Below are 21,981 nucleotides of genomic sequence, written 5' to 3' on the forward strand. Positions count from 1 at the left end.
TGGACTGAAGGGTCACAGGTTCGATTCCGGTCAGGGGCATGTACCTTGGTTGCGGGCACATCCCCAGTAAGGGGTGTGCAGGAGGCAGCTGATTGATGTTTCTCTCTCATCGATGTTTCTAACTCTCTATCCCTCTCCCTTCCTCTCTGTAAAAAAAAAATCAATAAAATACATTTAAAAAAAAAAAAAAAAGAATGCCTAGGGATAAGTTTAAAATTACTGCAAGAGAATCAAACAAACAAAAAGTGTGAGAGGATATACTCCAAAGTTTTTTGTGTTTTTTTTTAAGTAGTTGCCTCTGGGAAATGAAATTGAGTAGGGGAAAGAAAAGGTGGGAAGAGATACAGAGGGTTTCCCTTTTATATTATTTTAACAACATAAACATCTGTTAATTTTTAAATACCATTAAAGGTGCAAAACCAAAAAATATGTTGGAGTGCATATTAATTCACACACTCACCCACAAACTGTATTTGTAGACACTGATTTAAAATAGCTGTTTTACCAATCTTGGCAAGATTGTTATCTTTCACCTAAGGCTTTTCACACTTACTGACCTCAGAAAGGAATCAAGCAATTAGCAGTGCTGTGTGTAAATTCTTGGCAAGAGCTTGTGAGACTGAAATCTGTCCTCTGGAAATCACCAAACAGGCTTCATTTAGGGGGATTTGCTTTGTGGATGCATGAGTGAGTGAATGAATATAGGGGCTCACTCAGGTTAATTTTGGTAGCTCTGATGGTGCCATGCATGACTAGTACAGAGAAGAGACCCAGCCTGGGCTACGGAGCTGTGTTTTCCCAGAATTTGTGACATGATGTGAGGCTTAAACTTATTGAAACTGTAGAACCAATAAAGTTTCTCTGTGCTAGAGCTTCACCACATTTACTGGATGTTGGGCAAGCCTTAAAGATAAGAACTGATCATTTTCATCTGTCCACCATAACTATATACTATTTCCCCACAAGGAATTCATAGCAGCTTCTCACAAAATTAAAATTCTACAGGGAAATACTTTTCAATAGCAATGTTGTAATGGAAAGCAGCCAATCAGGGAAATTCAACTCTGAAAATTAGTAACACTGGAAGCTCTCTATTTGCAAACAAAATATTTCCAAAAGGTCATTTGTAAGTCAACTGTTTGAAATTAGAAACAAGGCTAAAAATGGTGAATAGATTGCAATTTAGCCCCCAAACATGTAGCATGCTAATCCCAACCTGCCTGTGTTAAAACCACAATCATGACAACCTTACTTAAGGTTTTGAACCAGACAGGTCTGTAATTGAATATTGCCCATTACAAGCATCTGTGAGTTGATGTTGCAACCTAAGCACAACACCTTTCCAACTTTTAAAGAGCTGACTTAAAAAGTGCCCTAGGAGGTATGCTTTTTTATCTCCATTTTTTAAGACCAGGAAAATGAGCCTCAAGAGTATACAAGCTCTTTCCACTGCACTAGTTTGCCTCTTAATATCACTGGAATTCTATTGTGGGGGATCCTCCAATGCCAGGCTGAGACAGCTATCAACTATGTAATTTTAGCAACAAGTGATATTATCAAAATGTTGCTACAGAAAAATTAACCTATGGGTGGATAAGTTGGAAGAGACATTGGACATAGGAAATGCAGTTAGGAGGCTGCTGCAGTGGAGTGGTAGCTGCAGAAGGTCCAAGAAGAAAAGAGTTGAAGGAAAACAACAAATAAATGAACAACAAACAAAAACCTTGCAGACTTGGATGACGGGCTGCCTCAGAAGCTAAGAGAGAGGAAGGAGGTTATCCAGGTGCAACTCCCAGTGATGTAGAGGATGATGGCAACATTAAATGCAAATAGGAACGTAAAGAAAAGAAAATATAGTGGTTAATTGCCGTTTTTTGTTGTTGTTGTTGTTGGCCTGTGTCAGGACCCCTTTCCTTTTGTGGGAAGCTGAAGGGAATTAGAGGTCATCTTTGGCAGCTGGGGCTCAGGCACATGACTTTGACCAACTGGAAGCCCTAGCCTAGTCTTTTAATCTGGGATGAATAACACAAAAACTACCAGTTAGGGACCAATACTAGAAGGTAGCTGAAAAATTGAAGATGCACAGTGATCATGTATGGGGGAATGAAGAGGGCCAGCCAGCTCCAGAGCAGCATCCTCAAAAGGCACCTCCTGTGGTTGAACTCAGCGGTGCTCTCCATACCCTAGATTGCCCGGATTCCTGCCCATTTTCCAGGCTTGGTCCTCTGCATTCCCTATCGACCCAGTGACCACCTGATATCTTCCCAGTGAATTCGTTTTCTGCTACAGTTAGCCAGAGTGGGTTTCTGTTGTTTGTAGTTGAGAACCCTGTGTGGTATAAACACTGACTTTAGTTTTAAACAGATTGTGCTGGTATCATGACCAGATGCCCAGATGGAAGCTTCCAGCACATAATTTGAAATGTGGGATTAGAGTTTAGGTGAGGGTTGGGTCTGGAAATATAGACTGAGGATACTTCTAACTGGAGCCAAAGATGCAAGCCATGAGAAATTGTCAAGTGAAAAGGTTTGAGAGAGAGGAAATGGAAATGAGCTGAGTGTAGAATTTGAGGGAATGCCAATATTTAGGTGGTAAGAGAAGGAGTTAGGGAAGAAGAAGTAACAGTTGTAGGAGGTGAATCATGCTAGTGGCACATCACAGAACCCAAAGAAGCCAAAACTTAAAAAAATATATATTATGGAAATCAGATGCTATTCAATAGTAAAGGGTCCAGGGAAAATAAGAATGGAGAATGGAACCCTAGATACAATGATTAGAAAGCCACTGATTTTTAGAGAGCTCTTTGATCATGATGGTGGGAAAAGAAATCAGGGTGCAGGGCATAAATACTGAGAGGGTGGTGTGAAAGTAGAAGGAGAAAATATACTAGTAGGCTACAGTTTAAAAGACGTTTGGCAGGATTTTGACTGTCTTGTTGACTGCTGAATTCTCAGCTCCCAGAAAGGTACTTGGCATATGCAAAATCTCAATATGTATTTGTGAAGTGAATGGACAAAGAAGAGCAGAAGCAGAAAATTAACTTGAGCTAAACTATGGTAAAGGGGCAAAGTTTTAGAATCAGGGTTACCTGATTATGCTTGCAAGCCAGGGTTACTACATCGTCTCTCACATTTCCTCCCTGAGCTGGAGAACCTGATTTCCTAGATCCTCCACTAATTACCTGCTGGGTACTTCTTCCCCACTGCTTCCCACTACTACCCTCCTCACTCCACTAGTTTATTTGTACTATAAGCTAATATAATTAACATTCCTTAAATAATTTCTCATCCTTATTTATGTATTATTCTCAGAATATTTTCTTTTACTAATTGATGTCCCACACAGAGGTAAGGCCCACGGGGAGCGGGCCTAAGCCATCAGTCGGACATCCCCCAAGGGCTCCTGGACTGTGAGAGGGCACAGGCTGGGCTGAGGGACCCCCCCCCAAAATGCACAAATTTCGTGCACTGGGCCTCTAGTATCTTATAAAAGCACTAGAGGCCCAATGCACAAAATTCATGCAAGGGGCTTGTCCCTCTCAGCCCCAACTTTGTCTGGAAGGTTGTCCAGATGGTCGTTCCACTGTTCGGTCGTTCGGTAGATTTGCATATTATGCTTTTATTATTATAGATACCATTTGAGTGGCCTTTGATTTAAATAATCATAAAAATAAAATGTAAGATTTATTCTTTTTATTTTCAATTTTTCTCTTTCCAAATGTTAGAAGTCTCTGAGTAAAGAACAGGCATTTAAAAAAGAAATTGTAACTAGAAATTTAAGAAGTCATAAGTGGTTTTCAAGTGCAATATACTTGGACTATAGTAATAAGATTAAAGATCTGGAGGTTTCCCATCCCAAGTTTCTGGTTCTTCATGGATGTAATTAAAGCACATAAAGCCTTTCCAATGGATTTAAGAAGCAGTTTCCCTTTTGCCTGCAAACTTCAGGAAGGCAATCTTCAAGTGCCTATCATAGGTTCATCACAGGAGTAAGCCATATGGATGTTACTGTATCAGTTTGCTTTTAGGCAGACTGAGATTACTTTTGGAAAAAGACAGGAAGAAATAGAAAATGAATAATTTGCTTTGATCATGTCATTCCCTTTAGGTTTTTTTTGTTAATAATTTTATATGCATGTACATGCAAGCAGATTGCATGCATGTGTACGTATGTGTGTGTGTCTCCAGATAGGTGATACAGAAGCTTTTTTTTTAATCCTCACGCAAGGAGAGAAAGGGAGGAAAGAGGGGGAAGAGAGAGAGAGAGAGAGAGAGAGAGAGAGAGAGAAACATCCAGAATCATCCATGTGAGAGAGACACATCAATTGGTTGCTTCCCACAGGCACCCTGGCTGGGGCACCTGCAACTGAAGTACATGCCCTTGGCTGGGAATTGAACCCATGACTCGTGGGTCCCCAGGACGTTGCTCTAACCGCAGAGCCAAACCAGCCAGGGCAAGAAGCTTTTTATATCATTCCTCACCCTCTTCCAAGTATAAAACTTGGCTTTGCCCACATGGAGTGCTTGATCAAGGTGTGAATAGTCTGTACTAGCACAGCATTTCCAGTTGCATAGGCCACTGATGTCCATTATCAAAGTCCTCCCAGTCACAGTGGATGTTTTTCATTCTTGGGTACCTGGGGACTTGCACTTACTTAGCTGAATGGTCATTTCCAGATAAGGCCTCCCTGGCCACTTCCCTTTAATTTTAATTGTGATGGTTGAAGTTTTGGGAGGATCTAAAAATCTGTTAATCTATGAACTAAAATGACCTGAAACCTTTATTTCAAAATGGCATCATTTTTGTACCTAGCTGTGTGGTGAGATATGACCCAGGTACAAACAATACATGGTGTGAGATGGGCTATTCTCACCCACAAGTGAAAAGTCATTCCTATGGCAGAGCCTTGGGGCTTCCCAGGGCCAAAAGTGTGGGAAAGGCATCTTCTCATCAGTGTGGACCGATTGCCATTCCTAGTCATTCAATATTCTGTACAAAACCAGGCTTGACTAGTGGGCCCTGCTACACGTCGAGAAATGTAGGCACAACAAAGGACGTGAACAGGCATTTCACGAAGGAAGACAAATAAATAACCAATAATTCTGTACCAATTAAAATGAGGAACTACACCTGCCAGAAATCAAATTGGGAAAGTTTTGTTTTGTTTTTAAAATACGATTTAGTGTAGTGGAGGAGGCAGGTAAACAGATAGTCTTATACACGGAGTGGCCAGATTATTATGATTTCTGAGTGCATAATAATCTGGCCACTCAGTGTATATCCTATATAATAAAAGGCTAATATGCAAATTGTCCCCTCTACCAGGAGTTCGACCAGCAGGCAGGCCGGCCAATGGCCCATGTCCCCTCCCCCTGGCCAGGCTGGCCTGACCCCACCCATGCATGAATTCATGCACGGGCCTCTAATATATATATATATATATATATATATATATATATATATATATACACATACACACACTGAGTGGCCAGATTATTATGCATTCAGAGATCATAATCTGGCCACTCAGTGTATATAGTTAATATAGTTAATAGGTATGTAAAATGGCCAACATTTCTGGAGGGCATGGTAGTGCTATTTATCCAAATAGTAGAAATGTGACAACCTTTAACTCAGCAACTTCACTTTGAGAAATTAGCTCAAATATACAAAGCTGTATCTGCCAAAAACTCTCCTCACAATATTATTTTTAATGGTGCAAAATCAGATTTCACCTACAACACACACACACAAAAAGGAGATTATAAAATAATTCTGTATGAGCTCAGGATTACAAAAGAGGTGGTTGTAGATAGATCTATGTATAAAGGAATGGGGAAAAATCTACCAAAATGTTAATAGTGGTAATCTCTGGGTTCTGGGATTCTGGGTGATTGTTATTTTATTCTCTGTACATTTTCTGTCTCTACAATGCACATGCATTACTTTGGATATCAGATACAATCTTGTTTAAAAGAAAATAAAAGGAAATGTACAGCACTAGTCAGATTCTTTCGTGATTTCAATATGATTCAGGAGATGCAGCTAAACTTCTTGCTTTAGTTTTCGTATCTGCTCAGTGGAGAATTTGTGAGGTCAAGTGTTTAAAGTGCAGAACAGAGCCCCAGTGTACTTCTAGAGAATGACTTCCCGTGAAGTAATGAAGTCAGGGAAAGTGAACAGCTTGCATAGATGCCTTCCCTGACCCCCCACTTCCCCATTGAAGCAGGGCCAGCAAAAAGGTAGATGTTCCCCAGTGGACTGTACCCTACACATTCTTGCCCACCTGGGGTGCTGGGGATGCTGAGCTGCTCATGCTTACACTTGAACTGAGGGGTGCACTTAAGGGAGAGCCAGGATAACTGGTGTAAGCACATCACTTGTAACATTCCTCTTATGGCTATGACATTGAATCTGCCCCGAGACTCTTCATGTTCTAGCCGACATTAGATAAGGCAGTCTGGTCCTGTAAGTGGTTTCCATGCCTTCATCACATTTTCATTAACATTCCCCAGAATGATATTTTAAAGTCATGGTCACTATAAATATGTTATGTAACCTAGTAGGCATTTACCTAGAGCCAGGATCCCTACGTATAGGGGTAAATCTGAGTCAGAGATAAAGCTTTCCCTCAGTCATGCCACCAAGAGATGGATCATTTCACCTTGCCTTCAAAGTAGAAAGGGGAGGATTAAGAATAATCTCTATTTAAGGGAAATTAGAGAGTTCTCTCTGTATAGATGAATTGTAGAATTGTATACCTGAAACCTGTATAATTTTATTAACCAATCTCACCCCAATACATTCAGAAAGAAAAAAAAAAAAGACTCATGGATTCAGCTCTTTAAGTGAGCACAGCTCATCCCTCAAATGTGCAAGTTACCCCACAAAGATGGGGTGAAATAGACACCCTTACAATTCTGAGGGGGTAGGGGCTGCAGTGGTTATGAAATTTTTCTGGGCAGGGTCTTTCCAGCGGGCAACTTGTCAATCTACATAAAAAACCTAAAATCATTCATACCATTTGCCACAGAAAATACTCTTCTGAGAACTTCTTTTGAGAAACAGTTTTTAAAATATGCAAACACTATGTAAGAATGCTCACTGCAGTGTTATTTACAACAGTGAAAACCTGAAAAAAAAGGTCCAGTAATTGGAATTAGTTAAATAAATCACAGCATAATCATATAATAGGTTGCCATTATTCAGTATATACTTGTTAAGTAGTTTGATAATATGTAAGGATACTAAAGTTCATGATATAAAGTTAAGTGAAAAATATCTTCTTATATAATAAAAGGCTAATATGCAAATTGACCAAATGGCAGAATGACTGGTCACTATGATGAGCATTGAGCACCCGGGGGGCAGACACTCGATGCAGGAGCTGCCCCCTGGTGGTCAGTGTGCTCCCCCAGGAGGAGCGCTGCTCAGCCAGAAGCTGGGCTCACGGCTGGCAAGCGCAGCAGTGGTGGTGGGAGCCTCTCCCGCCTCCGCAGCAGTGCTAAGGATGTCCCACTGATAGCAGTTGGACATCCCCTGAGGGCTCCCGGACTGGGAGAGGACGCAGGCCAGGCTGAGGGACCCTCCCACCCCCGAGTGCATGAATTTTGTGCACTGGGCCTCTAGTATACTATAAACCCTATGGTGATATACTGTATATTCTATACACAGACAACACACAGTTGTGTATATATGTGTATCCCCCACTTTTTGAAAGTTTGCATCATGACACTTTGCTTTTACGAAAGACCTACTACAGTACCTATTTCCAATAACCGAAGATATCCAAAGAGGATTTTCACTTTTACAAAAAAAGGTGAAAAGCACAAATAGCTTTCAGCTTTTGTTTTGCAACAGCTGTTATCGAGGCAGCACCCAGCCGGGGCAGAGAGAGTGGCCCTGCCAGCTCCTTCCCTGGGAACTACACTCAGCATCAAGCCCGTAGCTTTGAACTGTGTCTGTGAGCATCTGTGCTTTATCTTGACTTACTTTGTGCATCTGTTAGCAAGATGTGGCCCAAGCACCAGAAAAGCCTAAGAAAGCTCATAAAAGTGTTTACACTTAGCTTAGAACTGGACATTATTAAGCGTATCTGGTATGATTTGGTAGGTTGTGTTTTGGGTCTGGGAATGCTCATAATTTTTTCCATATAAATTAATGATAGTTTTTTCTTCACTTTATGCCATTTTGGCTTACAAAAGTTTTCATAAGAACTCTCTACTTTCAGATAGTAAGGGAAATCTGTATACACATGTAAACACACACACGTATATATGTGTGTGTGTGTGTGTGTGTATATATATATATATATATATATATATATATACCCACTCTCATATATATCACACATACACATACATAACACACATACACACATGTATCACACATACATATATACACATAGATAGATAGATAGATAGATAGATAGATAGATAGATAGATAGATAGATAGATAGAAAGAGACACAGAGCAGATTTTCAAGCCTTCCTGGATTACCTTCCTTCCATATACTATAACTCTATTCTCCATCTTGTATGAGTAGAAGAAGTTCAATCATCTCCCCAGGTCTTTCTGAACACCTCCAGCAGTGTTTCAGAGTCACTGATCCACGCTGGTTTGCCGTGGTCACCTTACACTCAGCAGGCCTGCTCCAGGACTCTCCAAGCTCATAATGGCTTTTCCAGCTGACGGTCACTCTTTAATATGTACCTTACATGAAATGTGAAAACCTTCTCTTTCCCAAGAAGCAGCTAACATAAGGATGCAATGTTAACAAACTTTATGAAGCCTTAAGGATTACATAAGAAAATCACAGTGCAGAAAAAGAAAACTTAAAAGTGGATATTGATATCACTGCCCCTAAAGCTCCCCCTCACAGCTCTTTCCAGGAGCTCCCATCTGGCAGGCCCTCTCCTTAGCCTGCCCCACCCTCCTGGATGGGAGTCTCCTCTCATACTCTTGATCCAAGTCCTGGGGCCCCAACTTCTTATTTCTGACCTTCAATAGAAGAAGCAAGATGTTGAAATAATCTGGACAGAGGTATACCTGCCCCCAATGAAAATGGCTGCTTGCGTTATTAAACAGAAACCTCAGCATCTCCATCTAAAACATCTGTACTTGAATTCCTCCACCAGTTCAGGATATCACCAAGAACAACTGGTTGACATGTCTTTTGGATCCTCAAGAACATAAAAAGTTGTCACAAAAAACAAAGTCCACCTTCCATCCTTAGAACATTCAAGAAAAAATTTAAAAATTTGGGGATGCAGTTTTAGACACCCGATAACAACAAGGAGTAAATAAGTTCGCACTGTGTACCAGGCACTATACTAAACACTGAACATACGTATTACCTCATTAACCTTCATGAAACTCCCCTATGGTAAGTGCTATCATTAATATCTCATATGTGTAAGAAAATTTAGACAGAGAGCAGTTAAATAATTTGCCCAAAGTCATAGAGCCAGAAAGTGGTAAAGCAAGGCTATAGCCAGCTAGTCTCATTCTAGAAATTTAACCACTCTTAACCACATAATACTGCCTCTCAGGATGGAAGGAAGGAAAGAAATGGACAGTAAAGGAAAGAAGAAAGTATGCAAAATGGTGACTTAATTTTTGGGGGGTTGGGGGATATTTTTCAAATTGCCTAAAAGAAACTTTACCTTTAGAATTAGGAACTAGAATGTCTATATCTGTATAATCTATATTCATATCCACATCTGTATCTGCAGTGTTACGCTGCATAACAGCATTTTGGTTAATACATACATGCCGATGGCCCCATAAGATTATAATGGAGCTGAAAATTTCCTATTTCCCAGTGACATTGTAACTTCACAATGCAACACATTATCACAAGTTTGTGGTGATACTGGTATAAACAAACCATTTATACATACTGTATGTAAGTATAGCACATACAATTATATACAGAACATAATACTCTATAATGATCGTAAATGACTATGGTACTGGTTTATGTATTTACTTTTTTGTTATGTTAGAGTGTACTCTTTCTGTAAAAGCATGTGCGATGTTATGCTGGCAGCAATCTCATACATCTCATGTTTACCACGTCTATCATTTTTTCTTGTACTTGATTTGATCTCACGTTGTTGTGTATAGTAACATGCCACATAGGCTTGTAGCCTTGGAGCAACAGGCTATACCAGTGGTCGGCAAACTGTGGCTCGCGAGCCACATGCGGCTCTTAGGCCCCTTGAGTGTGGCTCTTCCACAAAATACCACAGCCTGGGCGAGTCTATTTTGAAGAAGTGGCGTTAGAAGAAGTTTAAGTTAAAAAAATTTGGCTCTCCAAAGAAATTTCAATCGTTGTCCTGTTGATATTTGGCTCTGTTGACTAATGAGTTTGCCGACCACTGGGCTATACCACAGAGCCTAAGTGTGTAATAGGCTACCATCTAGGTTTATGTAAGTGTTCTCTATGATGTTCACACAATGAGGAAATCACCTAAGGACCCATTTCTCAGACCGTATCCCCATTGTTAAGTAGCGCATGACTATATTCAGCACGTGACTATATATCTATGAATCTGTTGGGGAGAGAAACAAAAAGCTGCTCTGCGCATCACGCATTCATCTCCCTAATTCACACTGACCCTTCCTACTTAACCACCATAGTAGCCATCTTTTCTCTAAACAATGCCACTCACTTCCATGAGTAGGCCCCCAGGGACTGTGTCTCAGTTCTGTGACTTCATGCACTGGCTTTAGTTGACTGAACTAGGAGACTACCTGACTCACTTTGGGCCAATACAATTTTCTTACCTGAAGAGTTCATTTGGAATCAAGAGCCAGGCAATCATTGTGGGTTAGAGGACATATATAGTCAGAGTAGTTTAACTCCTAGAACAACCAATCCCCAAATTTCAGGAGTTTAACTTTATTTCTCAGTCATATCGCAGTACAACGTAGGTCGTTGGAGATAGGGAAATGCTATGCTGCATAAATTTTATCAAGTACCCTGGCTTCTTCAATCTAGTGGCTCATCTATTCTCTAAGGCCTTAGTAAAAGGAAGAGGGAGAAGATAGAGGGATGAAGAGTAGGTTTTTTTTAATTGGTCAGGCCTAGAAGTAGTATACATCACTTCTGCCCACAGTCTACTGACCATAACTCATCACATGACCCTATGGAACTGCAAAGGATGCTGGGAAATGTAATCTAGTTGTATGTCCAGAAAGAAGAGAAAATGTATAGATGGCCATCTATTTAGTCTCTATCACAAAATACAAGTTTTGAACTGTGGGGTTCATAGTCTGTTTACTATGCTCATGTAAAAGCTAAGAAAGCTGATTTGTAGAGACAAGAACAAAGCAGATATCCACAGGGAAGCAAAGATGAGAGAGAGAATTATGTGGTTTCTTCTTGGTTTTCAACTTTGTGGCACCACTTTTTCTTTGTTTGTTTTGCTATGTTTTTTGTATATATAATTTTTGTAATAACAGATTTATTGAGTTATAATTCACATGTCATAAAATGCAACCTTTTAAAGTAAATACTATTTTAGTATATTCAGAGTAGTGCAACCATCATCACTATCTTATTCCAAAATTTTTTAATCTCTGCCAGAAGAAATTCCAGGCCCATTAGCTGTCATTGTCTATTACTCACTCTGCCCAGCCCCTATCAACCACTAATCTACTTTCCGTGTCTATGGATTTGTCTATTTCAGACATTTTATATAAATTGAATCAGACAATACATAACCTTTTTTTTCTAGATTCTTCCACTTATTCTTTCACTTAGTCAAGGTTTATCCATTTGTAGTATGTATCATAACTTCATTTCTTTTTATGACCAAATGGTATTCTATTATATGGATATACTGATTTGTTTATTCATTTATCAGTTGATGGACATTTGAGTTGTTTCCACTCTTTAGCTATTATGAAGAATGCTTCTATGAACTGGTGTAAAGGTATTCATGTGCACATATGTTTTTATAGGAATGGAATTGCTGGGTCATATGGTACATATGGTAATAACTCTATGATTAACATTTTGAGGAACTGATGCTAGTTTTTAAGAATCCTGGCTGTCCTTGAGCTATTTTAGCATCCTTCACATATTTACATGAATTTCCTTTTTTTCCTCCTTTCTTAATCAAGTTGAGTTGGCTTCAGTAATATTATTTGCAACCTCAAGAAGGTTAACAAAGTCACCTACTCCTGTTGCTTCTGGTTTAGACTTTCCTTATTCCTCAGCCTCCTTTATTTTGGCTCTTTTTTTGCCTGCCTATTTGATAATGCTTTAGATTGGCTTTTTTTTTTTTTTGGCTACAAGTATCAGACACTCATTGCAGTTAGCTCAAATATAAGAACTTTAAGAAAGACACATGATATGATAATGGAAGCTTTTAGAAACCAAGAACAGGAACCATAAGGGCCTGACTTCTGAGAAACTAGTACTAAAAGCTAGTCCTCAATTTCAGGTGGCTATTCAGACCTCACCAATAGAAATTCCTGGTGTGCATGGTATTTCAACATTATAAATATAGTTCAGTCAGACTCCCTTCTGTTCTGATACTAACTGGTAACTTCTCTCTTTGCTCTCATGCCACCTCTCTAAGAGAGGGGCTCTGATTGGCTCAGCATATCTTTGTTTGTTGTTAATCCTCCATTGATCATTTAGAGAGAGTGGAAGAGGGAAAGACAGAGAGAAATATCAATGTGAGAGAATCACATTGATTGGTTGCCTCCTGCACATACCCCAACCAGGGCCCCGGGCCGGGGAGGAGCCTGCAACCAAGGTACGTGCCCTTGACCAGAATCTAACCTGGGACCCTTTGGTCTGCAGGCAGAGGCTCTATCCCTAAGCCAAACCAGTGAGGGTGGCTCTGCATATCTTTTCAAACCTGGCTGTAGGTCATGGGAACCAGTAAATCTATGGATTGACTGCTCTTAAATCAGGTATCCATCTTTGGTCCAATCAGCTATGAGAAAATCAGAGATCAAGGAGCTGGATCATATGACACAAAGCATGGCTACTGGACCTACCAGTACTTCATCAGGGACCAAGGCTTAGAGCAGTTCCCACGATGCTACTGGGGCAGGTGGGTATGGTGATTGATTTTGGGGGGCAGGTGTGTGTGAAAGATATTTTGTGTGTGTGTGATAGATATTTTTAATGAAAAACGGATCGCTTCTTTTTCAATCAACTTCTGTTTTTGGTCTTAGCAATTCTGCCACTATATATAGGGTAGGGAAAAAGTAGATTTACAGTTGTTCATATGTAAACATTCCAGTAATTAATAAATAATAATACAAGAATAAACTCTGTGTTTCATGAACTCACAACTGTAAACCTACTTTCCCCCCACCCTGTAGTTTCTTATATTCAATCTCCAGCTTTATGTATTGTAATTAAGGGTAAGACAAGCCCATGGTTCCATCCCAACCCAGTCAACTCCTTGCTCAACTACCTCCCTGTGAGAGGAGTTAGACTAAACATGTGGTACAGATGTGGTTTGAAGAGTAAATGAGCAGAAAGGAGTTCCTGAGAAGACTCTATTTCCTGTTCCCATCATAGCCCCCTCTCCCCAATCCTCATGATCTCCCTACTTTCCACCCTGTTTCCTAAAACTTAAAGGGCTAGAGCCACAGCAAAAGCTCAAAAAGTATAGCAAGTTTTGCACAATTGCCAGCTCTACTTTCAGCATGTCCCAGCTAGAACAAATTAGGAGGATCCTTGAGCCCAAACTGAAGCTTCAAGATGGGTAGAAAACTGGCCTTAAGTACTTTCTATAAGGACAGAACCCAGAGATAGAAGTTTATTTATAAAAGAAAAAATGCAGGTTTCATATGTTAGAATGAGCAATAACTTTTGAAATGAAAACTTAAACTCTTCCTAACAAAGCAAGCAAAACATTAAACACACACACACACACAAAAAAACAACAACAAACAAACAAACAAAAAAAACCCATTCCGTCTTATGAAGTCTTTCATTTGAAAAAGATAATCTGATTTCCAAAGAGGGTAGGCCCACAATCTGCCCTAATTTTATTTCTTGTTCCTCTGTTTTTGTTTTTTTAAAAATATGCTTCCCTGTGGTTAATGTCAAGTGTGAATTTGCCAGATTGTCTGGACATATTCCAAAAGAAATATCTCATCCATATCTCTAAAGAAAAAGGCATTTAGTATACACATGTCTAAAAGCTAAAGTAGCTTGAGGGTAGGGATGGGGCAGTAAAGGAGGACAGAGGAGCCAGGATTTTATATTTTATTAGCAAACTTTTGACCAGACTTTCTGATTCTAGCATTTTAGGAATTTGAGTTGGCCAAGTCAGTTCTGAAAGGCTCAGACACAGCAAGAATCAGAAAAAGAAAAGATTATTTGCATGAGTTTTGCACCACCTAATTGGAAGTTCACTGTTCCATACACAGGCCCGACACAAACATGTTTGCTTATTTCTGCAGGCGTGCTGTCCTGCATTTTGAGTTTGCTAAGGGGCCAGCCTGGCACAGAGAGGCAGAGTTGAGAACCCAGACCAGGGGCCTCTGAAGGCAAGTGCTCGGATTATCACTTGAAGGGCTTTCTCAACGCCCTGGCTAATGTCAGGAACAGTCTTTAGAAACACTGGCTCTTGGTAGTTGAAGGAGTCAGGTTGATTTAGCAAATCACGTTGCTTTTAGAGTACTTGTATATTCCCAAGAGGCTGAATTCCCACTCGCAACATGGGTGTAAACAGTGAGGCAGGATGAGGGTCAAGGTCTTATTTAAGTGATGCCACAGATTTTAGAACAAAGAATAGAGGTGCAGAGTGGTTAAGAGTATGGACTTGGGAGTCAGACTGCCCGGGTTGGACTTCCACCCCTGCTTTTCCTGGCTCTGAGATCTTGGGTAAATTGCTTAATCTCTCTGTGCCTCAGTTTCCCAATCTGTAATATGGGGATGAAATAGTCCCTACTTCAATGATGTCCTATGAATATTAAGTGAATTAACATTTTAAAGGCAATGAGGACATTGTGTGGCAGGTAGTAAACAAGATATGTGTTTGTTAAATAAACAAGTAGAATAAATATACTGATATCTGGTGACCCTTGTGTTGATAGACTCCAGTACTCTGTATTCTCAAAGGAGAAAGGGCTGAATACTAGAAACAACCCATATTGGGGTACATTTAAATCAACCACAGTGTGATTGTTTTATGAAATACCATACTAGCCACTTTTAAAATGAGGCATATCTATATACTAGAGGCCCGGTGCACGAAATTCGTGCATGGGGGGGGGGGATGGTGTCCCTCAGCCCAGCCTGCACCCTTTCCAATCTGGGACCCCTCGAGGGATGTCCGACTGCCATCTATTGGGTGTCCAGTGGGATCAGGCCTAAATGGGCAGTCGGACATCCCTCGCACAATCCAGGACTGCTGGCTCCCAACTGCTTGCCTGCTTGCCTTCCTGATTGCCCCTAACCACTTCTGCCTGCCAGCCTGATCACCCCCTAACCACTCCCCTGCCAGCCTGATTGATGCCTAACTGCTCCCCTGCCAGCTTGTTTGCCTCTAACTGCCTTCCCCTGCAGGCCTGGTCACCCCTAACTGCCCTCCCCTGCAAGCCTGGTCACCCTTAACTGCCCTCCCCTGCAGGCCTGGTACCTGCCAACTGCTCTCTCCTGCAGGCCTGGGTCCCCCCCAACTGCCCTCCTCTGCCAGCTGGGTCACCCCTAACTGCCCTCCCTAGCAGGCTTGATCGCCCCCAACTGCCTTCCCCTGCAGGCCTGATCGCCCACAACTGCCCTCCCTTGCAGGCCTGGTTCCTCCCAACTGCCCTCCCCTGCTGGCCTGATCACCCACAACTGCCCTCCCTTGCAGGCCTGGTCCCTCCCAACTGCCTTCCCCTGCTGGCCATCTTGTGGTGGCCATCTTGTGTCCACATGGGGGCAGGATCTTTGACCACCTGGGAGCAGCCATCTTGTGTGTTGGAGTGATGGTCAATCTGCATAGTACTCTTTTATTAGATAGGATAGAGGCCAGGTGCATGGGTGGGGGACAGCTGCTTTGCCCTGAAGGGTGTCCCGGATCAGGGTGGGGGTTCCCTTGGGGAGTGGGGCAGCCTGGGCGAGGGGCCTGTGGTGGTTTGCAGGCTGGCCACGCCCCCCGGTGACCCAAGTAGAGGCCCTGGTATCTGGGATTTATTTATCTTCTACAATTGAAACTTTGTAGCCTGGAGTGGAGCCAAGCCTTCTGCTCACTCCATGGCGGCAGCCATTTCTGTTGGGATTTATGTATCTTCTATAATTGAAATTTTGTAGCCTTAAGCGGAGGCCAAAGCAGGCCAGGGCTGCAGAAGCTTGGCTTCCTCCATCACCACAGGCAACCCTAGCCTCCTACTCTCTCCAGCTCCGTGGCTGCTGCCATTTCTGTTGGGCTTTATTTATCTTCTATAATTGAAACTTTGTAGCATTGAGTGGAGGCCTGGGCCGGCAAGGGCAGGCGGAAAGCTTGGCTTCCTCCATTGCCGGGGAAACCCAAGCCTCCCTCCTGTTCTCTGTGGCTGCAGCCATCTTGGTTGGGTTTATTTGCATATTCCCTCCTGATTGGCTGGTGGGCGTGGCTGGTGGGTGTAGCGGAGGTACGGTCCATTTGCATATTACTCTTTTATTAGATAGGATACTGTTGTGGAATACCCCCCTAACATACATTGGTAAGGGAGAGAGCAAGTCCCAGTACAATGCATTGTAGAAGTAATTATGAGAACTAGCAGGTACCGAGCATTTTCTATGCATCAGGCATCGTTTTAAGAGTTTAACATAGCCCTAGCTGGTTTGGTTCAGTGGATAGAGAGTTGGCCTATGGACCAAAGGATCCTGGCTTTGATTCTGGTGAAGGGCTTATACCTTGGTTACAGGCTCCTCCCCGACCAGGACTCTGGTCAGGGTGCGTGCAGGAAGCAACCAATCAATGTGTTTCTCTCACTTCAATGTTTCTCTCTGTCTTTCCCTCTCTCTTCCACTTTCCCTCAAAATCAATGGAAAAATGTCCTCAGGCCCTAGCTGGATTGGCTCAGTGGATAGAGCATCCACCTGTGGACAGAAGGTTCCAAGGTTTGATTCCATCAAGGGCACATGCCCGGGTTGCAGGCTCCATCCCCAGTGGGGGGCATGCAGGAGGCATCCAATCGATGATTCTCTCTCATCATTGATGTTTCAATCTCTCTCTCCCTCTCTGAAATCAATAAAAATATATTTTTAAAAAATATCTTGAAGTAAGGATTAACAAAAAACAAACAAACAAACAAACAAAAGAGCTTAACATATATTAACTAATCTAACTTCCATAACAAAGAGGGTACTAGTTTTTCCCCCATTGTGGAAGACTGAGTCTCAGAGAGGTTAGATAATTTGTCTAAGGTCACCCAGCTGGGACTTGAATTCAGATGGTCTTGCTCCAATGTCCATTTATTAATCACAATGTTAAACTTTTCTCCCAGGGGTATAATCCCAGTTGTGTACAAATAAAACTATAGACATATAATTACAAATATATATATCAAACAAGGCCTGGAAGCACAGACACTAACCATTAACCCCTAATGAGGGGAGTGGGATTGAATGGGGTCAGGTGGTCAGAAGTGTAAGCTCTGGAATCACACAAACATGGACTTGAATTCCATCTCTCTACTAGCTACTAGCCTTTTAAATTTTCTTCCTGTATATATATTATTTTTACTTTAAGAAATACTCTTAGGGCCTTAGCTGGTTTGGCTCAGTGGAAAGAGCATCGGCCTGTGGACTGAAGGGTCCCAGGTTTGAGTCCGGTCAGGGGCATGTACCTTGGTTGCGGGCACATCCCCAGTAGGGGGTGTGCAGGAGGCAGCTGATCGATGTTTCTCTCTCATCGATGTTTCTAACTCTCTATCTCTCTCCCTTCCTCTCTGTAAAAAAATCAATAAAATATATTTAAAAAAAAAAAAAGAAATACTCTTAGGGGTTATCTGAACTGTGGGATTAATAACCATTATTGTTTCCATCTTTATAATTCTGTGCAAAAAATAAGTTAGAATACATGTTATTTAAAAAAACAAAATAAAAACAAGGCTGCATTGTAAAAAATGTGCCTTCTAGCCCCCGGAGTCCTAATGAGCTATAATCATAGAGACGCCAGACTAGTCAAAATTGGAAGAAAGAGCTATAATCACAGGAAAAGAACTCTCTCTACAACTTGGAGTATCCCAGAAAAAGCAGCTGCAATGACAGCAGAGATGACTTCAGAAAAAGAGAGACAAGAGTGGCCGTGGCAGGGCCTGCAGTGGCTTGGCGTGGGCGATAACACAAAATGACATCGGAAAACAAAAACCCGAGGGCCCCAAGAAAGCGACGGGAAGGTCTGAGGTGTGAAGTAAACAAGAGGAAATTTAGGAGTAAATGCTACAGTGATGATGACTCGCAGTCTGATGGTCCTCCAGACCGGAGTGTCCTGGGACCATTGAGCTTCTTCTTACAGGCCCCGTAGATCAGCGTGACAGACCCTGTGCGGGTGAGATAAGAGCTTCAAGCAAGTATTTCACCTCTCCTCCTCTGCCTGCCAAAGCTGTGGCCCAGCGGACCATCCTTCCAGGAACGTGTGCATGTGGCCTAATGACTTGTCACACTCCTCTGTCACTAGACGGGACCCTGTAAGAGAATTCCAAAGAATTGATTTTCATGGGAACAAAATACAGTAATTCATGTTGCAATCCTGCCCGAATCACTGAGCAAATACTTTAAGACCCAAATTCCTTAGAACAGCTTTGATTTACCACACACTACACGTTCCAACTAGAGTTTGAAGTGAGTGCAGCTGCCCACGTGACGCCATTTCTCTGCGCTCTCTGGCAGTTAAGTGCTCCAGAGGAGAGAGATTTGTTCAACTTCCTTTGGTTCTCACAAAGCGAAAGAAAGCAGCCAGTTACATAATAACGCATAGAACGAGCTCCATGGGTTAAAAAGTCCCCGAATGTTTTTCCTGCCTTCAGTCATTTTTCTTTGTTTCAAGTTATTCAGAAACAGTGAAAGTTCATGAAGAAAAAAACATCTCCAGCAGGAAAATGAGTGTGCGAGTTAGTCAGCAGCTAGACCCACTCATACGTCCATGAGGTTGTAACTTAATCTTGACAACATAGTCTTTCCTGGAAGAGATTCGAGCAGAGATTTATCATTTTATAATTTGTGGTTTAAATTGGAGCCATAGACCAAGCAGCTGTATTGGTCTGAGGCACTTTTGAATCTTTTTAAAGCCCCAGGAGGCAGGAAGACAGCTTCAAACCCGGGGTTAAACCGAGAGAGCACAAGAGACCAGGTTTCTGCGTGCACTCTTTTCTGAGGAAATGTATGGAATGCTCGCCTTTGTTTGTTTTAGACTTGGGGGGAGAAAAGCAGACTTTGATGGCGGGTTTTTCATGTGTTCCAAGGTCCCCTGGGAAATGAGGAGCTGGAAGCTGGGAGCGGGGGAAATGGGTGGAGAAAGGGGAAGCTGGGGGGAAGGGAGGAGTGCCTGAGATAACTCTGCTGACTTCACAGTTTTCCACCGGGGCTTGCCCTGCCTACCTCTGTTGACATCAAAGCTCTATGCACTTGCTCAGTCAGTCCTGCAGGCTGGTGGGAGAAGGTACTGGCTGTTAGCCCTAGGACCAAATTTCTGAAATTAACTTTGCCTTAAAAAACACCACCACCACACACACAGATTTTTCAGCTCTGGGTGGCAGCTCTGAGCCGCCCCTGCATGTGTTCAAACACCCACCAGGGAGAAAGGGCAGCTTTTGCAGCGATGCCTCCAGAAACGTGGGCAGCTCCCCAAGGTGTCTCACTGGTTCTGCAGCAGTGTTGGCAGTCTGTGGGCCGATGGGTGTGGCTTTCACAGTCATGTTGGGGCACCTGGATTTGGGAAGACTTGCCTCCTCTCCTCCGAGCAATGCAGGGCATCAGATTGTTGCTGGCAGCTGAGCTCCCACATCTGTTGCCATTCTCTTTCTTCCTTGCTGGGATTTCCTTGTTTTCCTTCCCATCCCTCTTTTCTGTGGAGTCCTCTGCCTCTCCCCAAGGGAGGACGCAGACGGATTAAGATGACCATCCTGTCTGCTGTCACTAATGACTTTCAAATCTGCTTATCATTCTCAACCAGGACGGAAAGAGTCAAAGCACCCTCACTGAGCAAAAATAGTTGCCACGATTCCACAATTTAAAACCAAGTTGCACAGTACAGGTTTAAAACATAGATACAACACACACGTGCGTGTGCACACACACACCACACACCACATATCCACCATATGTACCTGTGTATAAAATGTCACAATTCTTTCTTCTAATCCCAGATTGTACTGGAGGTGTTGGCTTTAACCATCTTTTACTGTTCTATGTGAATTTAAAGATAAGCCTGGGCTAGAAGTCGGTGTGCCTTGGAAATCTAGCTCCAGCAGCAAACCTAAGCACCATAAGCAGTTTAGAAGGCTCTGTAACTGGTTACATAATGTAGTTACAGGTCAAAGGATGCCAGTGTTCTCCCTCTAACTTTATCACTGCTAGCACTACATCCTGGCTTGAGAGTGTTCTCAGAGGAGTCTGGCCCAGGCTTTTCCGGAATACTGCCACACTGCCGGCTGTCTGTGCCTGCTGTGTCCAGCTTTGTACTTGGATGGAAGGATATATTGAAGAAGAACACAGGACTCTTGTCCTTAAGGGAAAGCACAGAAATATTGCATTTTAGATAGGGAATTGGTGAGCGAGATAGTCCCAAACGCTCTGTTTTAAAACCAGGGATTTTAAAACTGGGAAATGAAAACATGGACCAGTTCGTTAAGCGACTGGCCGAACGTAAGGGTTCATTGGTTCATCCCACAAACAAGAATGAGAACCAGAGTCAGTTTGTAGCACATGCACCCTCGTGACCCCAAATCCAAATATGCGTGTTTCTCAGAACCAGCCTCACTACACAGATGCACCGACGTTCTTTTATGGGTAAGGTGGCTGATGGGGAAATCTGCCTTTGGTTTTCTCGATTCAGTCTAGCTTTGCCCACCCCCCCAACCCCAGTTCTGGGGTTTTGACCAAATACTGTCAATGCATTTGAAATCGATTCAAAATGCTTTTTGGAGAGCAATCTCAGTTCAGCTTGCAGACACTCTCAGGGGGCGGGGCGGGGGGGGGGCCTTCCAGGAAGAAATGGACTGGCATTCTGTCTGGGCTGGACCCAAGGCAGGCTCTGCCTGCCTGGGAGTGTGTTGTCTCTGTCTCCGATAGTCTGATGGCTAAAGCTCCAGGCTTTTGCTCTTCAGTCAACACCACCAAATATTTGCAATGCTGGCCCGGCTCACAGGCCTTAATCTTCAGCTCCCACATAGTTGAGACAATTCTTTTTTTAAAGAGACATTAAGAATATGTTAAGCTTTTCTTCCATGAATTATCTTTCTCAAACTTCCATCATCATTCCTTATCCTAGTATTTTCTGAGTATCCAGTATGACATAGGTACTGGGGAAACAAGGCAGACTTGGTCCACGGCCTCAAGGGATCTTTAAATGCCATAGGTAATCATCGTATAATCAAGTTAGAGATTAAAAAATAAAATAAGATAGACAGCCCACAGCCTTCTGTCTCATTAATCCTGCATCCACCCCACCTAACAAAGTGCGGGATCTAATATTCAAGTTCTTCAGCGTTCTCTTGGCTCACTTCCCAGCTGTGGTCAAATTCTCTGCATGCTCATTCCTCCTTTTCTGGATTATTTGTGGAACTGCCAGGAAGGCAGAGGCATAAAGAAGGCAGGCAGTGAAGAAAAAAGAAAGAAAGAAAAAAAGCATCTGCAAGCGATTGACTGAAACCAGTTGTAGTTGGACAAAGTCAGGGTTCTCATTTGCAAGCAACAGAAACCAACTCTGACTGATTTGTTGAAAGGCTATCAAGTAACTCATAGAATCACTGAGAAGGCTGGAGAAACAGGCTAAGAAAACACGAACCAGGAACTCAGGATCACATCCA

This window comes from Plecotus auritus (genome assembly GCF_963455305.1).
Source record: "Plecotus auritus genome assembly, chromosome: 8".
NCBI lineage: Eukaryota > Metazoa > Chordata > Mammalia > Chiroptera > Vespertilionidae > Plecotus > Plecotus auritus.